Here is a 22583-nt window from a genome sequence, read left to right as displayed (position 1 = left end):
ACCCCCAAATATGGAAGTCATTGTTAAAGAAATGTTCAAATCCCAATCACATCAGTATGTGACCTTGAGCAAAGCACTCCATAGTTTTAAGAACTCAGCTATTTCACCTGTTACTGAAAAATGTGTGAGGAAAATCAGGAAATGCCCTAATGACATGACATGGTATGGTTCTACCAAGGACATATTATGGAGACAATCAGAGGATCGATTTTCAGAACTGGCATAATACCATGGCATAAATCTAACCTTGAACACTGATTCACTGGTTCATTGATTAATCTACCTCATGCCTATGTTCTAGACGTAGACACATGCATGGAAATGTGTGTTTTTTAAAATAACAATAACCTATACCTCATCATTGGAGAAGGCAATGGCAACCCACTCCAGTATCCTTGCCTGGAGAATCCGATGGAAGGAGGAGTCTGGCAGGTTACAGTCCATGGGGTCACAAACAGTTGGACAGGAAGGACTGAGTGACTTCACAGCAGCATACCTCATCATACAGCTTAGTGACAGTAAATAACAAGGGTACACTTCAAATACAAAAAGAAAAGCTAATAGTGTGTAACATCTAACTTAGACTTGACAGAGGGCCCAGAGGCCTGGATTCACACATCAATCATCTCTAGTTTTGAACAATTTCATGAATACCACTTGTAAGGCATACTGACAAACAGTATGTCCGGAGTTCTAGAATGTAACTCGCCACCATTCACTGTTAAGAAATTTGATGGAAGTGTAAATAAGCCAAGGTGCTTCCCTGGTGGCTCAGAGATAAAGAATCCGCCTACAATGAAGGAGTGACAGGAGACACAGGTTCAATCCCTGGGGCGGGAAGATCCCTTGAAGAAGGGCATGGCAACTCACTCTAGTATTCTTGCCTGGAGAATCCCATGGACAGAGGAGCCTGGCGGGCTACAGTTGATGGGGTTGTGAAGAGTCAGACATGACTAAAGTGACTTAGCATGCATACATGCATGTCACAAGCCAGAGTGATAAAAATTACTGCATGGCAATATTTATTATCTTAAAAAAGAAAGAAAAGTCAAACGCATACAAACAAAAAGTAGAAAAGTGGTTGCCAAGGGCCAGAGAGTGAGGGAAATAGGTTGGTAAAAGGGTGCAAATGTTCAACTATAAGATGAATAAGATCTGAGGATCTAATATATAATTTTGGTGATTATAGTTGATAACATTGGTGGTATAGTTGAAATTTGCTAAGAGACTAGAACTTAACTGTTTTCAGAAAAAAAAGAAATTTGAGTAAAACATAGAGTTTGACATTATGTGCCTCACCATATGATGCAGTGAGCCAGAAACACCTCCCAGGTAACATTCTTGACAAAAATGAATCTAATCATGAGGAACCATCAGATAAACCAAATTTACAGATACTCAACAACACTACTGAACTATCCTTTCTTGAAGTGCCAAGCTTTTAAAAAGCTAAGGACTTGATATGAAAGGAGAATAGAAAGATGTGGTATCTAAATGCAATGCATGATCAAGACTTGTATCCTGGACTCATAGAACAATTGCCATGATAGATGTTAATGGAACTGATGTCAAAATTTGGATGTGAACTGTGGAGTAACCATTAATATCATATCAGTGTTAAGTGACCCGATTTTTACAATTGTCTTATGTTTATAAACAACAAAAAAGTGTTTAAAAGAGACATTTTTAGAAAGTAAGTCAAAGTATTTGGAGGTCTATATATAATAAAAATGGGTTATATGAAGATAAAATGATAGAGCAAATACAGCAAACATATTAATAGTGAATCTAGATATCTGGGAGTTCTACTATTTTATAATTTCTTTACAAGCTTTAAAGCATGTCAAATAAATGGAAAAGAAAATAACTGGATATCTTATTCAAGGGTCTGAGAATATAAAAATGTTCCAGGTAGACATGGTACCCACGTTAATACTGTAGAGAAGAAAGAAAGATTTTTTAAGTAACATATGTAATAAATGATTATAAATTATGTCAAAACTATAGTTTCTCCAGTAGTCATGTATGGGTGTGAGAGTTGGACCATAAAGAAGGCTGAGAGACAAAGAATTGATGCTTTTGAACTGTGGTATTGGAGAAGACTCTTGAGTGTCCCTTTGACAACAAGGAGATCAAACCAGTCAATGCTAAAGGAAATCAACCTTGAATATTCATTGAAAGGACTGGTGCTAAAGCTAAAGCTCCAATACTTTGGCCACCTGATACGAAGGGCTGACTCACTGTAAAGACCCTGATGCTGGGAAAGATTGAGGGGAGGAGGAGAAGGGAGCAGCAGAGGATGAGTTGGTTGGATGGCATCACTGACTGAATGGGCATGAATGTGAGCAAAGTCTGGGAGATAGTGAAGGACAGAGGAGCCTGGCGTGCTACAGTCCATGGGGTCACAAAGAGCCACTAAACAACAGCAATAACAATTATAAACTGTGATAAGTGCTACCAAAAAACACAATACTTAAATAAAAAATAACAGAAGCAAGTGGGAAGTGGGAACCAGTGGGAACCATCAGTGGGAACTAATGATATAAAGGACAGGGAATGTCTTTCTGAGAATGGGACATATAAGTAGAGACACATGGAAACCTCAGGAAAAGCACCCAAGGTATATAGGACAGCATGTGCTAAGGTCATGAAGTGGTCTCAGGTTTTTGATTACAGTCTAAATCTATAAGGAAAGACAGAAAGAAAAATGCAGCAGCAGGGAACCAAAGCAGCAGAAGTATAAAATCAGAATAGCCTATGGTATTATTTTGGACATATGGGCAAGCTTCAAACAAAGGAATACCATCATAGACAACTAGAAAACAGCCAGAGTAAGGAAAAAGCCAGTGCTTCTCATTCAAGTGAAAGAGTCAGAAAAATCACAAGCCAAGAAGTGATAAGTCATAGACTAACAGGGTCACCTACAGCCTCACACTAGTCAATATGCTTTATCATGCAAAGGGTGGACAAGGGTTTTGGTCTCACACTGATTTGTGTTGGCAACTAAAGAGTAACCACTCTAGGAATCATCCTTGAAGAGAAGGACAGGTGACCCGAGCAATCTGAAATTTCCTCCAAACATATATATAAGTGGTCCATGTGGGAGTGGATATCCCTCTGACTGAACCTGAATTTTATAATATTTCAGTCAGAATTGCAGCTGTGTAATGAATCTAAATTTGGAATTATATCACATACACAATTGACAGAAGATTTGAAACACCATCTGTTACCATTTTTAAACTTCAGAAATCTTCTAGAAATGTTCCTTTTGCAAAGAAAGAAGATTCTTTAATACAAATTTTGTAGAATAAAAAAATGAGATGTTCCAGCATCATTGAGGCTGCCAGCATCATCTTTTTTCCTAAAATACAACATCTGAATTCACAAACTGTCCCAGTACTTCATTACTAAATGTTCCTAAACTCATGAAAAGTCCTTTTTAACACATATCAATAGAGAAATGAAAAAAAAGAGGAATTTCTCTCTTCATCTTTGTTTTCTACCTTTAAATAAGTGAATTCAATTTTAACATTTACTCATTTCTCCAAATCTTTCATTTACCCACATAGTTTGTTTTCCTAAATTTACACATGAGTTAAAGTCTCAATTCTGGCTATTTTTATGTTAGGTTTCCTTCTTCTCAGAAGGAGAAGCCTAACGAGGATGAATATTTATGAAAACTTAAACAAATCTCAACTTTTCTAGTTCCTTCCTAAATGAAAACCAGCATTGCATGAATCTACACAGTTGTATATTCCTTGCTTATGATGATCAAATGCTCCTAAATTGTATCTGCTCACCTGCCATCTCCCTCATTGTGTGCTAATGTTGATGAAAAATTAAATCTTTAATGTACGTCAAATTTTACAGGCATTTTTTTCATCTACTCCTTACAACCATTTAAGAGTTACAATCCCCATTCTCTATAAGAGGAAAGTAGAGCCTAGCAAAATCAACTTATTTATCTAAGGTCATTAACTCTTTTTGTTACTATATAAGAGTCCTATTATATAAGCGGTGGAGCAACCTAGTCATCTTTTAGCTATAACAGAAATTTAACTAATCTGTCTATATATATATATATATATATATATATACATACACACACAGAGAGCGAGAGAGAGAGTGGTGGTTTAGTTGCTAAGTCATGTCTCCATCCCCGTGAACTGTAGCCCACCAGGCTCCTCTATTCATGGAATTTCCCAGGCAAGAATACTGGAGTGGGGTGTCATTTTCTTCTCTAGGGGAACTTTCTGACCCAGGGATCGAACCCATGTCTCCTGCATTGCAGGTAGTTTCTTTACCAACTGAGCCACCAGGGAAGCTATATATACATATACATATAATACACACACATACATATAAATATATATATATATCCAAAAATATACATATATGTGTATGTATATATTTTATACCTACACTGACTAATGGTTAATTTTCCATATGTTAAAAAAGTCTAGTAAGAAATGTTTGGGTAAATTTGTCTCTCAATCACCGTAATATCTTGACTTCTTTGCATTTGTTATTTGTTTTCCCCCCTTCGCTTTCTTCCTCCCTCTCTCCTTCTATCCTTCTCTCCCTCCTTTCCCTCCTTGCATTTGTTCAGCTGTATCCTGCTTTCTTCCCCAGAAGATTATGTGTGTCATATAATAGACATTAAATAATCTCCTTGCTTTTTTCTTAATAATTTGCTTTTATCAGGGCATATGGTCAATCCATGCTCTCTAAATCATTCATCACAGAAATCAACACTGCAAGGTTGAGGAGTGTTCTCCTTCACATCTGCCTACCAAGCAATAATATTTTTATTGTATACATTTTCCAGGTCACCCTATTTTATTTGACTTCATTTTCCATCACTGGCATTTCTGTGGCTCAGCATATAGTCTAAGTAGATGTACAAATTAACTTCTTTATTTTAGTTGCTCTGTCTTTGTTGTAACCCCTTTAATGCCATGCGCTAGACCAACTGCACACATCTCCTGATAGCTGTGCTTAGCAGTATTGTGCATTGGTTCACAAACAGTAAACGTCAATAGTTCATTGTGCATTCTGATCCCACTTTACCATGCTAATCTTCTGGAAAGGGCTTCCTGTCCTCATGAGGACAGCTTTTGAAAGACTAAGTCACCTTACTGTTGGTGTTCAAGCACAGTCTGTTGTTTCTGTTAAGAGGATCGAGTTTGTCAAACCAACATGAATTAAAGCACGAAAGTCAGCATCACGTTTGAGCCAGTGAACTGTAATCTTATAATTAATCTGTTTCTTCTTTTGTAGTTTTTACTAGATACTAGAACTCATTGATGCAATTCATTGTCTAGAAATTAAATTAAAACAAGAAGCCTCCTTGGTTTTTATAAATTCATCTCTGTACTTGGGTAATATTTTCGTGGTATGAGTATAATATATGTGAAGACTATGTGTACATGAACCATAAAAAATGGACATATGAGAATTATTTTGATCATTAGAGGGATTTTTATTTTTGAATATTATATTTTTTAATATTTCATACTATTTACTTTCAGAGTTGTCTTTTACAGAAATGCTAAATTATTCCCAAAGTCCTAATGGCTTTTTAGAACTGAGTATCATCTACTCTGAAACATTTTGCTTCTATAATATGCTCACATTCCTCAACAGAGATTCCACTCCTGGAGGGCACACACCAAAATCCAGGGGGGTAAAAGCAATGACCTTGTAAGAGACTTGGCCAGGCCTATCTTATAGTATTGATGGTCTCATGTGGAGGCAGAGGGTGACTGTGGTTAATTGCAGGGACAAAGACAGTGGCAGCAGCAATTCTGGGGCATATTCGCTGGCATGAGCACTCCTAGAGGCTGCCATTAGCCCCACCTCAAAATCTGTAGCTCCAGTGCTGAGATGAATCAGGTCAAACAACTAACAGGGAGCCCCACCCACCAGCAGACAGCTGCTTAAAGTCTTCCTGATGATGGTCCTGTCCATCAGAGAGATAAGACACAGCTCCACCCAACAGTGGAATCCCTCCCGTCAGGAACCCTGCACAAGCCTCTTACTGCTACTGCTAAGTCACTTCAGTCGTGTCCGACTCTGTGCAACCTCATAGACGTCAGCCCACCAGGCTCCCCTGTCCCTGGGATTCTCCAGGCAAGAACACTGGAGTGGGTTGCCATTTCCTTCTCCAATGCATGAAAGTGAAAAGTGAAAGTGAAGTCACTCAGTCATGTCCGACTCTTAGCGACCCCATGGACCACAGTCTACCAGGCTCCTCCATCCATGGGATTTTCCAGGCAAGAGTACTCTTAGACAGCCTCATCCACCAGAGGGTAGACAGCAGAAGCAAGAAGAACTATAATCCTGCAGCCTTTGAAACTGAAACCACAATCACCGAAAGTTAGGCACAATGAAACCGCAGAGGAATATGTCTCATAGGAAAGACCAAGATGAAACCCCAGAACAACTAAGTGAATTAGAAATAGCCAAACTACCAGAAAAAGAATTCAAAATAATAATAATAAAGCTGATCCAAGATATCAGAGAAAAAAAAAATGGAGACAAGGATTAAGAAGATGCAAAAACTATTTAACAAAGTCCTAGAAGAACTAAAGAAAAAACAGAGATTAACAATACAATAATTGAAATGAAAAATACACTAGAAGGAATCAATAGCAGAAAAACTGAGGCAGAAGAATAAATAAGTGAGCCAGAAGGCAGAATGGTGAAAACCACTGCCCCATATCAGAATAAAGAAAAAAGAATAAAAAGAAATGAAGACAGTCTAAGAGACGTCTGGGATATTAAATGCACCAACATTTGCATTATAGGTATCCATCCCAGAAGGACAAAGAAAGAAAGTACCTAAGAAAATATTTGAAGAGATGACAGCTGAAAACTTCCTTAATGTGGGAAATTAAACAGTCACCCAAGTCCAGGAAATGCAGAGTCCCAGGCAGGATAAACCCAAGGAGGAACACACAGGACATGGAGGAAAGCAACCCAACGTATGCGAATTTGAGTTTGATGCCAGCTAACTATCTCAGCCTGCTATGATGTGAACATAGAGGCCTTGTTAGGCTAATACGTACACAGATGCCATCTTTGGGTCATTTACATAATAATATACAAATCTCCGCTTGAAAGACTAAATGTCATTTACTTCGTGCAGTGGAAAAGAATAAAAATTAAATACATGAGCTCTCCTCCTGTTTATATTTTTAACAAACGTGCTGATAAGTTTTGCTCTGATTTCAGACTCTGAGTAGAAAAAAAGAAAGGTCTAGGTTTTTCAAGCTTTGTAGTTTCTATCACCAACCTCAGTATCACTAGAAATCATGGCATACATTTTTGGTTTAACAAACGGATGAGTAAACTGAAGAACAATTTTGGGTTTTGCCATTTCTGTGTATCATAGCCTCTGTTCTGTTTTCAGCATTCTCCTAAACACAGCAGAGATTGTAGGCTGAGTTCTAGCTGCTAGCTAATTTTAGCAAACTGCCAACTCCTTAAAAATATCCATAAAATACCCTGACTATTGAGAACTCAAGAATGTTTGTAAAATCATTAGAGTTTAAATGGAAACTCCCTAGTCCCAGATTTCAATCAGCATTCATAGCCTGGGAGTTTGCCCAGAGTTTGAAGCATATTTGCTTAAATATTCACATAAAACTTTAGGATTAAAAGGCATAAATGTTAATGTTAGGCCAATTCCTTCCATTTACAGATGGGAGTTAATGATGTCCCAAAATCACAACACTAGATGGTAAGCAATTATAGACTAGAAGTCAGGAATCTTGAATTCAAAATGAGTTATTGAGTTCTACTATGCCATGCTACCACTTTATAAATCTCACAGCTGGTCTTTGATCAGAGGAAGACTGTACAAAAAGTAGTATGAAGCAGAACACCATGTGTTCTTTCAAGAACATGGATTCTTGTCAGATTGGGCTCCATGTAAATTAAAAACATGAAGTAACTGATTCATTGATCATGATACCTGAATACTGCTAACACAGAAGCTTGCATGTTCACTGAAAGAGTTAAGCTGCGGACCCACAGAGAATAAATTAGTGGTTACCAATGGAGGGGAAGGGCAATATAGAGGTATGAGAGTTATAGATACAAACTACTGCGTGTAAAACAGGCTCAAGGATGTACATACAATGTGGATACTATAATCAATGTTTTGTAATAACTGCAAATGGAAAGCAACCTTTAAAAATTGCATTAAATCTTTTTTAAAAAGAGGTAAGCTGTTTCTCTTACCAAATATATCATAGATCTGATCACTGGATTTGCCCAAAAGACCTGGAATTCTTTAATCCCAGTTTGTTCTTAATTCTAAATTTATGTTTAATTAGTATAGCTAATAACTGCAAATTTATAAGGAAATTTTATTAGCAACTAAAATATTTCCTGTGCTACCGAGTGGTAGAGGAGGAAGGATTTCTATTTGCTGAGTATTATCACCAATCAACTTCTATCACTATGTGACAGCACTCCTGCTTACAGAAGAGAGCTTCATTCTGTTTCAAAGAAGCTTTTTTTTCTGAAGTTGAGGGTTATACATGGAAAGAGAAAAGTCAAAGCAGCTAGGGGGGTTCATTATTCATGATTACAGAACCTTTATTAAAATACTTCCAGAGATATAATTCCACTTTTCAATAATTAGGAATGCATGCAGCATAAAAGGTAACACTTAACTAGTTGATAATCTATACATATTTAAGCTGATTGATGAACCTGCCATTTTAAAGAAATAAAAGTTAACACAAAATTATGTTTATGAACCAAATCATTACATACAACTTAAAATAATGGCCACACTAAACTTGAATTTTTTTGTTTAAATGCCTTTATCCGAAAGAAGATAAAAGAGGAAGAAAAGGAAGATGAGGAGAAGGTAGAGAAATATACAGTGAAGAGACTTCCAGACCAGTAGGAAAAAACTGGGTCCTGGTCCTGATTCCAGGGCTTTTTAACCGTGCAAACATGAATGAGTCAACACCTTCTCAAAGCTGTGGTTTCTATGCTGCCTCCCTCTCAGGGCTGCTGCAGGTGCGCATGCTTGGGAAATGTAATGGATCTTCCAGCTGAGAACTGCCAGTAAGCAGTCACTCAGGGAAGTCAGACTGCTGTCAGATTTGCCTGAAATGATGGTTGCCTTAGGTTTTGGCATGTTTCACATTCTGGGGGAACAACGAGTCTCGTCACACCAAATGAGCTTGTCCCACCATCTGGGGGAAAAAATGGCTGCCTTTCATGATAAAGCCCCACCAGAAACAACAGTCTTTCACACAGAAACACAATTAAACAAGCAAAAACCTCCACGGGTAATTAGGATACATAAATCATCTTCTTCCTTGACCTTTGCCCAGAGCTGGGAACCACCGACTTAGATGAAGTCTATTCCTGGTTAAGTGCAGCTACAAGAGGGGAGAGTTAATTATCAAGAGTATTTTCTGGATAAAATAATTGATAAGGCCCTAGGAGCTATTTTTCAAGACATATTATATGCTGTTGAAAGAATTCATAATAGCAGAAGTCCCCATTTATATAACAACCAATAGAATAAAAATACAAAGAGTTAGTCTAATCATAACATTTTTCTTAAAATAAGTGTCTCTAAATTACTCTGGCCATTTCTAATTAAAATTCTTTCAAATACATTTCATCCAATATACCCTATTCACCAAAAGCTTTAGAAAAGTGTTGAAAATTTGAGTTTTTATTGTACAGATAGTTCCACAAATTCAGTAGGTGTAAGATACAATTTTGACCTTTCCTTAAAGCATACATGTCATTTTCAAATGATCTGAGAGAAAATCCAATGCTTAGGAACGAAGAAAACATAATGAATCTCTTCAGTGAAACGGTTCTTCCTTTATTCAATCAGCAGATTCTCCTTTTTGTCTTTTGTAACCATTTCTGGAAGTCTACTTGACTAGCTAGGGTTAGCACAATTCCACACATTTTGATGTTGCTTCTGTAAATTCAAGACAAAGGCAGAAAGAGGTTGTGTCTGGGCACAGCTGCCTCTCACAGCATGAAATGAAGCCCAGCAGAACGGTCTCAGTCACCACAAACAGCCAGCATACAACAAATTGGGAGTGATTAATGCGTGATCCACCAACTAGATAGTCTAATTAAATAACAGTGGTTAATTGCTAATTAGTATGTGACTTATGTAGATAGAAGCGCTTAGACTTGTCAAATGTTAAAAAGAACACTGAAAAAATCAAAGTGCTGTCATTTCAATGATCTATTTAAAAATGATGCAGCAGAGTTGGAATTTTTTTGCCATCATCTGTCTCGTCAAAACAAAATGGATTTCTTTCTTCCATTTAAGTAATAATGTTACTTTTGATGTTGTGAAAGGCTATAAGCACTAAAATGAAACAGTATTTTGATATGTGTATGGGGGGTAGTGTAATTTCTATTACTCATTTAAACTTCAGCATATTTGAAATGTAGCCACTACTATTCACCAGGACACAGCTGGTTCTCACTTCTTAGATGTTTATTTTCTGTGTACTTAGAAAGACCTGGTTTCAACCAAAACCCCCTCTGTTTAGTCAATTCAGTAACATATATTCAGAATATGTAAATCTACCGTTCATGAAATTCACTGTCCTTGGGGGCTAAGGTGGGGCCAGCAGGATCTGAGATCTGCTTTTGGAAACTGTAAGACTTGCTTCCACAACTGTGAGATTTGGGAGGGGTGTTTTTTTTTTTCTTTTCTTTTTATTTGGCTTTTATAGAAAAAAACACCATCTGTCTCCTCATTACCCTTAAAAAAAAGAAGGAAAAGAAAAGCCTGAGATGGCATACTGATGCCAACCTTTACTTTCAATTATTTATCATCTAAAAAGAACATACATGGAGAAGGTTTCATGAATAATGCTTTCCCCTTTTGTAGAAAGTGTAGTGGAAATGCTACACGCATACTCCTAAATGGGCAGATCAGATCGATGCCCATCTTCACTAAACATTATTTTTTCATAACCTCACCAAACAAACCAGCTAAATACCTTTCCTGTCTCCTTGGTGATAGTGACACATGTGCTGCCCTAAAACAAAAACCCATAAACAAAAGATTGCACTCTAAAATCACAACACATTCGCCTGAAAGAGGCTTGAGGATGGAGGGCCTGCTGCATAATTTATCAGCGTGTGGCCTGAATACCACCCTCCTCAGAATCACACAGAATCATTGAGGATGCTTCCTGGCTCTCCCTCCACACCTCTGGGAACTTGCATTTTTGATGAGCACTCCCAGGTGATACTGACACAACCTAAATTTTGAGGGCGGTTATGGTGTTTACCATCCAGAGAGGAAGAGCCTTTCACCCACACATCTTCAGACATTTTGCTCACCCTTTTCCTCCATCTTCATCCCCATGAGCTCTGAAGAGAATAAAGAAAACTGATTTTCAACTCTGAGGAGAGGGATGAATGGTGCTATTTCCCATCTAGATTAGAATATTTACTGATTGAAAATGTAGACTAATGGAGTGAAAGCCCTAGAGAAAAGAAAACTGGATATTACAGAAATAGTCATTAAGTTAGGGGACAAAAGCGGCAGAGGGAACCATTCCCAGTGCAGGGGACAGAGGGACAGACGGGAGACTGCTGCGGCCAAGGGGTGGCCCCACGCCCTCCTGGGAAGTGAGCTGAATGAATTCCTGAAACTAGATCCAGGACAGGTGCTAAAAGAAATCACCCTCGCTAGCTTGAGGCCAAGAGGAAATAGCTGCACGCATACAGCTGGCTGGACAGATGGCTGCCTCTTAACATAGAGGGAAAAAAAAAGGAAGAAATGCTCCTGAAGAATACCAGGTGGGGATGCAGAGGGCCCATAAGTAGTGGTCATCAGAAAGCAAAGTAGCTAATCTGGCTCCCAGTGAAGCAGAACACAGTCAACCCCACCCTCAGCCACAACAGAAGGGAAGAGGGGGCCAGTGCTAGCTGTCTAGCTAGTGGGGACACCCGCAGATTAGCAGCTCACTGCTGACGATTTCTGTTCCATCATTTCGGAAGGAGCCGAAATTGCAGCTTTGTAATATTTCTAAGCCAGCGGGCTTCTGTAATTAAATTGACCCCTCGCCCCTCAAAAACCTCTACATTCAGTTTTTCTTAACCCCATGACGTATAAATGAGTTGCATAATTTTACTGGGGCTTTTCTGTTGTTTTGTTATTTTTACTTTTGTACAGCCAATAAATCTTAGTTACAATGTGTATTCAATGGACTATTAGGGGTTAACTTAGGAACATATCACTACTCTTTTTATTGATTCTATGAGAAAAATGCATTCTGAGTTCCAAAGTAGTAATTTAAAAACAGAATCTTGGAACAGTACATGTGGGTAATTGAAGACTTCCTGTACTACCAAATTCAGACAAGTTGAATCTCCTGAATAGATCTCTTTGGTACAAGTGTTTATCCACAGTGCCCTCTAGTGGTTTTAATTGCCATTTCAACACACACCAAAAAAAATGAAAAAGTTCTCTGAGCAAATCCTTTCCCATATCTCAAACGGCTATATGTATTTAGAAATCTCAGAACCATACAATCTTAAGAATTTCATATCTGAGAAATACTAGTAAATATCATTTGAATTTATTATACACTCAAAATTTGATCACTGTTCACTTGATCATGACACAAAAATATGTTATTGGAGGAATTAATCTAGGTCTCCCTCAGTTTTGTTCTATTTAATTAAGAACATCAGTATGGACACAACAAGCAATTTAAGACAGATTTTTTTTCTGGTTTGAATTTTCTATTTTCTGTTTTTTTGAAGTCCAGTTTCCTTTCTTCGGATGATGCACTATTCCCATACAAATGTTAAAGCTAGTTACAGAGTAATAACAGCCAAAGGGGAAAAATGTTTTCCATGATAACTTCATCACCTGTGTCTAAAATCTCAGATCTCTGATTTAAACATTATTATTGCAGTCGCCCAATTTGCTTTTTTCTGAACTGAGTCTCCATGGTTTTTCAGATACCCCTCAACAAATAAAACCTCCGAAGTGAAGTTAATAATAGAAATTATAGCAGGCTTTGTGCTGTCCTCAGGCTAAATGAAAGATAATTTATCTTAAGCTTAATTAAATTATATTATTTTCACATACTTATCACTGTATTTCACAGGATACAATACAACAAATTGGGTTTTGAAAGAAAGATCACAGTAAAGAGAACAAAGAAAATGAGGGAAAAAAGAAGAGAGCCAACATGAAAGAACAACATTAAAGAAAGAAAAAACGGTAATAACCAAGAATGGAAATACAAGTGTTTGTTTTCCTTGCAACATCTAGGTGATTAATCAAGTTTCAGAAGATACACAACCCATGGTAATGGGTAATGTATCATAGCTTTTGATTATGCATTGAGCTACTTATACTTACCAAGTCATTAGGTTACGAAGTTGGCTGTTACATAGTACTTTGGTTTCCAGAGTGCTCCTCCAGAACCAGCAGCACCAACATCGTCTGGGAACGCGTTAGAAATTCTCAGGCCCCACCCCCCACACTGCCTCAATCTGAATATCTAGGTCTTCACACACCTTGCAGGTGATTCTGATGCAAACTACAGCTGAGAGCCACTGTGATAGTAGATCAAATACTGACCTTAATTGGAAGCGGAATTCAGAAAACCTGTATTAAGTTTTGTGATGATTCTGAGCAGCCTGATCTTAGGCATCCGTTTCCTCACCTTTGTAAAGAAGAGGGTAATATCCACCTGATGATACAGGTAGCAAGCTCCTTAAGACTACTCGTGCTTAAGCCTAGTTACCCATTCATTCATATTTTTAAACACTGATTGAGCATCTACTATGTTCCAAGAACTGTTCTCTATAGATGCTTGGGATCTATCAGTGAACAAAAGAGTGAAAAATCTCTTTCCTAGAGTTTATAATTCCAGTGGAATAAAACACACCTTAAATAGTAAACATATTATATTAGTTTCCCAGGGCTGCCATCACAAAGTACCACAAACTGGATGGATTATAGAACAGAAATGGATTGTCCACAATTAGAGGTTGGAGGTCTGAAACCTAGCTGTCAGCAGGGTGGTTCCTTCCGAGAACCGTGAGGCAGGCGTCAGTTTCCGGCCTCTCTCCTGGGTTTGCAGACAGCTGTCTCTTCCCTGTGTCTCTCAATCACCGTCCTTCCAGGCGTGTCTATCTCTGTGTCTCTTTCTTCCCTTTTTGTGACACGGGTACCAGTTACACTGGATTTTGTCTGCCCACTGAGCTCATTGAACTCAATTACCTCTGTAAAGACCCTCTCTCCAAGTGGTTACCTTCTGAGGTCTTAATTCTTCTGCAGATTAAGACTCCACCACATCTTTTATGAAGAAGACACAATCTAACCCATAACATGCATTAAATGAAGGAATTCTCAGTAAGTTAGATGATAAAGCATGCTAAACAAAAAAATCAAGCAGGATATTTGTGTTCGGGAGCACAGGAGTTGTCAGGATAGAATTTAAATAAGGCCAAAACAGGCCTCAGTGGTTAAGTGACATTTGAGCAAAGACATGAAGAAGGCTTAGTAGGGATGTCAGAGAAGAGACCCAAGCACTAATAGATGGTTTCTGTGTCCACTCGGTGCCTGACTCATCATCACCCTTTGTCTTATCCAGCTCTTTGCTGTGTGCTGTGTAAAGTGAATCTACACAGGGGATTGCTCTCAATTACTGGAGAACAGTGGTCCTGACTATTTTTTCTCAGGTTCTTGTTTCAAGAAAACCTGGAGATTATTGCTGAAAGTCACTTCTACCAATTTCCTAAAAGTCTGAGAAACAAGGATCACTAAACCCAACATATATTTCCCCAGGACATCAAAATATCATCTTCTGTGAAACCTAAACAGTAATGTTAGAGTCCGTTTCACCATGACTACTTTGCTAGTCATTAATCTGATTCCCTGGAATGCAGCTTATCATCACCACCACACTAAAAACAGAATTTCCTATGAAGTTTCCCTTTCTAAATATTCAAGACTTCCTGAAGGATACTGTTCACCAAATGTAGACATCATTTATGAAAAGTTCATATTTTATGCTTAAGTTTCATGGAGCTGAGCTTTAGAAACTGAACCTCGTATTCTTCCAACGGTATATTTCTACATATTTTTTCATTATTTTGATTTCCTACAATACACATACAGATGTGCCCTTTACATGCCATAAGTGGCTGTGTGTTTCTCCTGAGGAGAAGTGAGGGGGTATGGTAGAAATACTACTGGGTAGCAGAGGGCCTGGGTTCAGTCCCAGCAATTAATTTTACCCTGAGCCCTTAGGGACAGTTGCCTCAACCTTTAATAAGGTAAATAAATAAGGGGAAATCTGTGTAGCTCTCAGACTTCCAGCAGACACCTACACACCTGAAAGAAAGGACACATGTCCGTCACTATCAGAGGTTCACTAGGACATTGTATGAGGCTGCAGGTAGAGGGTAAGGGTAGATGAGTGTTCTGAAAAATTCCACATAGAACCCTGACATATCCGAGACCAAGATAAGCTGTAACGTCACTGCCATTGTTCAACACCACCACCCGCCCCCGGTCCATCTAGTCTCTGAGCCCACCCTGAGACTGGTAATCCATGCACCAACATCACTAGTACCATCACCGTCTCCAACAGTCCACTTCTCTATTACCACCGCTCACCACTATACTATTACTCCTACGGTTAGTGTTGCTTGATTGAGTGCTCATTATATGACAGGCACTATGCCAAGTACTGTGCTTACAATGCTTTAGTCTATAGTCCCATGTGTGCAAAAATATCACTTTATGTTTGCTGCGATAGAAATTCCCACCTCTAACTCATATTCTGCCTGGAAGCAGAAACTTCATATTAGTCCTGATAAATGCAGTTCCTCAATGGCCCAGGTCTAAGGTCTTCTGCTCATCTTTCTTATCTTCTCATCCTCCCCATCTCACCTGACCTGTGGAGGGAACATGTCCACATCACTGTCAGAGGCAAGGGCAGAAAGGAATTTGTTATTCTCTGCATCGGAGTTCCCACTTGAATTCTATAAGGTTGTTTGTCCATTCACTTGCCTTGACCCATCTACCTGCAACAATTTCTGTTCTGCGACCACTATGTTCTAGGAATGAAGAGGCTAATGAGCATGGATTCCCACCTCCCAGGCTGTACACAATGAGTAATACATAGGGCTCCCCTTCTTCAAGGTCCTCGAGTGTGTTTGAGGAGACATTTCTTCCTGTGCTACGCCCCTTCAAAGCCTCCTGGGCATTCTCAGTGGCCATCATCCACAGATGTCTTACTGTCTCACTTCCAGTGATGGTTAGTTCTCTGAGTCAATCTGAATAACCCAGTTACTCACACACTATTCTAGGTGTTGCTATGAGGGTGTTTTGTAGATGTAGACATAGTCAGCATCTAAAATCAGTTGCCTTAGTCTCAATATTGTATGGGGGCTTCATCTAATGCATTCTTCTCCAAGGCCTTGAATGCAACATAGACGTTTTGCTGAAGAAGAATAAATTCTATTTCTTGACAGCAGCATCGGCTCTTGCCTAAGACTTTCCAGCCTGCCGGCCTACTCTACAGATTTCAAACTCACAGTCACATGAGAAAATCCTTGGTTGAGTATGTGTGGTGGTGTGTAGCATACAGGGGTGTGTGTGTGGTGTGTGTGATATATGTGTGTGGTGTGTGTGTGATATATGTGTGTGATGTGTGTGTGCACATGTGTGTGTGTGGTGTGTGTGGTATGTTTGTGGTGTGTATATGGGTTTGTGGTGTGTGTATGTGGTATATTTGTGGTATGTGTATGTGGGGTATATGTGTGTGTGGTGTGTGTGGTATGTTTGTGGTGTGTGTGTAGTGTATATGCATGAGTGTGTGTGTGTGTGTGTATGTTTGTGGTGTGTATATGGGTTTGTGGTGTGTGTATGTGGTATATTTGCGGTATGTGTATGTGGGGTATATGTGTGTGTGGTGTGTGTGTGGTATGTCTGTGGTGTGTGTGTGGTGTGTGTGTGTGTGGCATGTATGTGTGGTATGTGCGTGTACATGTGTGTGCATTCACTCCATCTCCCACTGGTTCTGTTCCTATGGAGAACCCTGACTAACATATTTCTCCTCCTACTCTCACTTCTTTAAACCAAAGAATTTTCATTTTAATATTTGAAAATAGCCTTCTATTACATGTAAATTATAAGTTGATCAGGCATCCTAGCTACTGTATATGATAGATACTTTTATCCTCAGTTTGCAGATAAGGGAATTCAAGCTTAGAGAGGTGAAATAATTTGCTAAAGGTCAGTCAGCAAGCAGCAAGCAAGTGTTGGCTAATCTCCAAATCGTTGGTCTTGCCCATTGGCTGATATACTCTAAAATTAGTCTTTCTAGTGGCTGTTGTCTGGCATAATTTTATGTACCAACTTGACTATGTCATGGGGTGCTCAGTTTAAACCTTATTTCTGAATGTGTCTATGAGGCTGTTTCCTGATGAGACTAGCATCAGAACTGCTGGCCTCAGTCAAGCAGATGGCCCTCCCCTACGTGGATGGACACCATCCAATCTGTTGAAGGTCTGAATAGAACAAAAACAGCAGAGGAAGGGAGAATCTCTTCTCCCAGCCTGACCGCTTCAGCCGGGGCATCAGGCTCCTACTCTTGGGCTGAGACGTGCGCCATCAGCCCTGCTGGTTCTCAGGCCTTTGGGTCAGGACTGGAATTTACACAGAAGGCTTCCCAGCTTATAGAGAGTAGACCATAAAACCTCCTAGCCTCATAATCACATGAGCCAATTCCTTAAAAGGAATCTCATTTTTACATATATATATATATATGTTTTATCACATATATCATACCTAGTTTTTATGTTTTCTCATACGTATATATATGTATTTCCTATTGGTTCTGCTTCTTTGAAGAACCCTGGCTAATACAGCATACCTACACGCTAACACATCTGCAGTGACACCACAGCTCCCACAGACTCACTTCTCCAACTTTCCCATTCAACCCTGCTTGGGATCAGTCAGTTTCCACAACCACACTTTGTTTCCTAATGCATTTCAATTCTTTGACTGAATCTAGAGATCTGTGTGCATGAGTGGTCATATCTGACTCTTTGCGACCCCATGGACTGTAGCCCGCCAGACTTCTCTGTCCATGGGATTTCCCATGCAAGAATACTGGAATGGATTGCTATTTCTTACCCCAGAGGATCTTCCTGACCCAGGGATCAAACAAGCATCTCCTGAGTCTCCTGAACTGGCAAGTGGATTCTTTACCACTGCACCAACTGGGAAGCCCAGAGATTTGCAGTGACAGCTATACTCTTGGCTGGAGCTCTGACCACCTTTCCAGTCCTTGCCTTTCTCTCTTCCAATGTCTGGATAACCTTGTCTCTGTAATTCTCAAGCAGTAATTTACACCCTATATTTAGAGCAGAACCACTATGCTCCTTGAAAGTGATCTGAATATTGTACCAGTTGAGATGGATTTTTATCTTCAATCTTATCTTGACTACTGGATTCCACAACCCTTTTAAACACTGACCCCTTTGGCCCAGCAGTGAGTCCCACTACTAAAAAGAATGTTGTTGTTTAGTCGCTAAGTCTAAACAACTCTTTGTGGCCCCATGAACTGTAGCCCGCCAGGCTCCTCTGTCCATGGGATTTCCCAGGCAAGAATACTGGAGTGGGTAGCCATGGCCTTCTCCAGGAGATCTTCTCAACCTAAGGATCAAACTCATCTTTCCATATTGCAGGTGGATTCTTAACCACCACCAGGGAAGCCCTTACTAAAGAGGATACAGCCTCCTTATCACCCGCTCTTTCCCAGGGCAAGTTGAGGGAACCATGCCTACCACTGAATACGCTGTCAGTTCAATTCAGTTTAGTTCAGTCGCTCAGTCATGCCCAACTCTGTGACCCCATGACCGCAGCACGCCAGGCCTCCCTGTCCATCACCAACTCCAAGAGTCCATCCAAACCCATGTCCATTGTTTCAGTGATGCCATCCAACCATCTCATCCTTGTCATCCCCTTCTCCTCCTGCCCTCCATCTTTCCCAGCATCAGGGTCTTTTCAAATGAGTCAGGTTGTAAGCAGTAGTATTAGAGCGAGTATGAGCATGGACTTCCAGAGAAGACTGAGTCAAATTCAGATCTGGGCTCCATCAATTATGTATGCGACCTTCAAAAAGGTATCTATTAAGAGATTCCTCATATGTAAAATGGAGAAAACAATAGCAACAGCATCAATTAGAAGAGTAATGGTAGAAATACCTAAAAAGTCTCATTAGTAAAAATTAAATGAGAAAATAACATCAAGTGCCTAAATGACTCCAGGCCTATGACAATCACTCAGCAAATATTAACACCGGTGATGATGTAGTGATGATGATGATGAAACATCACAGGGTCCACGTAGATGATCTTATCTTTAAAACTTCAGAGTTATGGGAAAATGGGGAGGGCAAAGGAAGAAACAAGAAACCAAGTATCTTTAATAAAGCAGTTGACAACTAGTCCCAGCTGGGTGAGAAGTAATCTGGTCATTCCTGACAGGGCATACATTGACAGTGCTGTGCGGTGCTATGCTAAATCATTCAGTCATGTCTGACTCCTTGTGACCCTATAGATCATGGTCCACCAGGCTTCTCTGTCCATGGGATTCTCCAGGCAAGAATATTGCAGAACCCAGGGATAGAACCCATGTCTCTTATGTCCCCTGCATTGTCAAGCAGGTTCTTCACCACTAAAGTCACCTGGGAAGCCCACATTAACAGAGTAGGTGGGAAACACAAACACAAAGGCACTTTTTCTTCACTGTTTCATATTCAGTTCTCTGTCCCTGTACCAGAAAAGAAAAAAAATAAAAAATTAAAACTAAACTAAAATTAACAGGTGCCTATGTATCATTTCTCCTGTTCTTGCTGCTATTTTTGTGGGAGAGAAACACATGGAAATAAGAAGTTCCAGAAAAATCTCTGCTCCAGGAATATGAATGTTAATTGTTGAGTGTGCAAACCTTGGAGTCAAATATATTTGAGTGCCATCACAATTCTACCATTTTCCAGCTTACCTAAGCTCTCTCAGACTCAGTTTTCTCATCTATAACTAACCTCCAAGGTTAATGTGCTTGTCAAAATATTTTGTAGAAAGCAAGAGAAACCCAGCTTAAATGAGCTCAGGGTATCAATATAAAGTTAGAACATATGGGTCATGAGAAGTCAGAAATAAAGATGAGTTTCAAGAACAAGTGAAACTAGAGATACTGGTGGGGTCCTTTTTTCTGACTCTTGTATCTGCTCTCTGCATTGTCAATTTAATTTTTTCTTACTAAGACCAACAATGGTGCAGTGGTAAAGAATCTTCCTGCCAATGCAGGGTTTGATCCATGGGTCCGGAAGATCCCCTGGAGTAGGAAATGGCAGCTCACTCCAGTGTTATTGCCTGGAGAATCCCATGGACAGAGGAACCTGGTGGGCTATAGTTCATGGGGTCAGAAAGAGTCAGACACAGCTAAGCGACTGTGCACACCCAATGTACACAGGACCCAACAAAGCCAATGAGAGCTGCCAGGGTTTCAGCTACCAGAGCAATTCCAAGTTTAAAAATTTCCTGGGGAAGCACTCCAATTAGCTGAGTTTAGCCAGTACATACCCCCAGTCGAACCAAATAAGCCAATGGGATATAGTTAAATAAGAATGTGGTTTCTCCTACACCAGTGGGGGACTAGGAATAGGAGACAAGATGATGCTAGGAGGAAAATCTCACAGATACCCACTAAATTTATATGTTTATATATATACATAAATATACATATATATATATATATATATATATATATTTGCCTGCACCAGGTCTTAGGGGCCACATGTAGGATCTTCAAACTGTGTTGCACCATGTGGAAATTTTTTTTTAAAGTTGTGGCATGTAGGACCTAATTCCCAGAACAAGGATCGAACTAGGGCCCCCTGCATTGAGAGCACAGAGTCTTATTCACTGGACCACCAGGGAAACCCCATAGATTTATATTTTCAAACCCCTTAAATATAAAAATAATAATTATAAAATAATGTTTTTAAAATTTTAATGATACGTTTCAGTGAAATGGGATACATTAAATTTAAGTAAAAATGGTTATAAAATTGCATATATAGCACAATCTAGATTTTAGAAGACAATATATACTAAAATCACTGTAAAAAAATGCACTAAAATATTAACAGTGTTTTTCATAGATAACAGAATCATAATTTTCATTTTCATAAAAATGTTTTACTGTACTACATTTTTTCTTAAACAGGATTTATTATTACTTACACAGAGGGCAAACAATAAAAGATTTCTGTTATTATTATTGCTGTTTTAATATCATCTATTCCATACATGTTTCAGATTAAATTCTGCTGTATCTAAGACACATTCATACCCAGTTAGTTTATCACCCTAGTAACAACCCTAGAGCCTGAGACAGAAGTTTTATTAACTCTCTTGTGCCTTCTATAGGATTTGTGAAATTATCTGGAGAACATGTACTTATTTAAAGAGAGACCTACAAGATGAAGTTTTCAGAGATGACCCATGAAAACCCCACAGGTTGCTAATGTCATCTGGCTGTGTACTGTTACCATTAATGCTTCGGTGATTTTTGAGTTAACAGCCTGGGACTTAGGATCACTCAGTATTCTATAGTCCAGAGTGCCAGCTAGACTAGCTAATGAGAAGACAACTAACTACTGGGGCTGCTTTCCTCTTTGAAGGCTATTCCAGCTCTTTAAAGAGTGTGGGAAAATAGCTTCAGTCTATCTGGTAATGGTACTGTCAGCTTTAAAAACACTAGGGCATCTAAAAAAAACCCTTAGAAGACACCAATTTTCAAAAATGGTTATCTCATGGGGGTTAAACAAAAGCCTTAGAGGCTTCAGAGTCAAACATGAGGTTAAAGGCCAATTTTGCAAGCCGTGCGACCTTCGGCAAATTCCTTAATTTCTGAAGCCTCTATTTTCTCACTTATAACAAAGATGCTGCTCCTAATATACAACAGGACTGCTATATGAAATAAATGAGCTAAAACCTGCAATATACATATGGACTGGGACACACCAGGCACGAATCAAAACTCCATTTTCCTCCTTCAAGCCCCGTCCCAACCCCTCTCCTTCTCTTCTTCTCTCCCAGTCCTAACAAAGGCCACCTTCTAATAATCATATGTCAGATAAGTAAATACAAAATGTGATTTCCTTTGAACACACATATTCCTGCTGACAAAGGAAAATAGAAGCCTTTCAATTCATTGAACAGGAAAAGGAGCACTGAAATGTACTACTAGAGAAAAAAGAAAGACGTATATGAGATGGCAGGACCATGTACCTATTGCTGATCTCCAAAATCCTGGACTTTACTAGTTGTTGCTTATGTGTAGGCCTGTTTGCTTGCTTTCCAATCTCTGGTCCTCAAAAGTAACAAAACTCAATGATATACAAAACTCATATGAGTTCCCAACCATCAGGCTTAGGAAGACAACTTACATCTCCTTAACCTAGCTCTCAAAAGAGTTAAAATATATGTAATTGAGCTGTGGTATATAATAT

The 22583-nt window shown here is 39.1% G+C and overlaps 1 protein-coding gene across 4 annotated transcripts in view; it reads right to left on the bottom strand.

The window, feature by feature from the left end:
- Window positions 1–22583, bottom strand: part of TMEM117 (transmembrane protein 117) — a 569178-nt gene that overhangs the window by 379066 nt on the left and 167529 nt on the right. The window lies entirely within an intron of this gene.

The sequence above is a fragment of the Cervus canadensis genome, chromosome 25 (genome assembly GCF_019320065.1).
Source record: "Cervus canadensis isolate Bull #8, Minnesota chromosome 25, ASM1932006v1, whole genome shotgun sequence".
NCBI lineage: Eukaryota > Metazoa > Chordata > Mammalia > Artiodactyla > Cervidae > Cervus > Cervus canadensis.
This window is presented reverse-complemented; position numbering and strand designations above follow the sequence as displayed.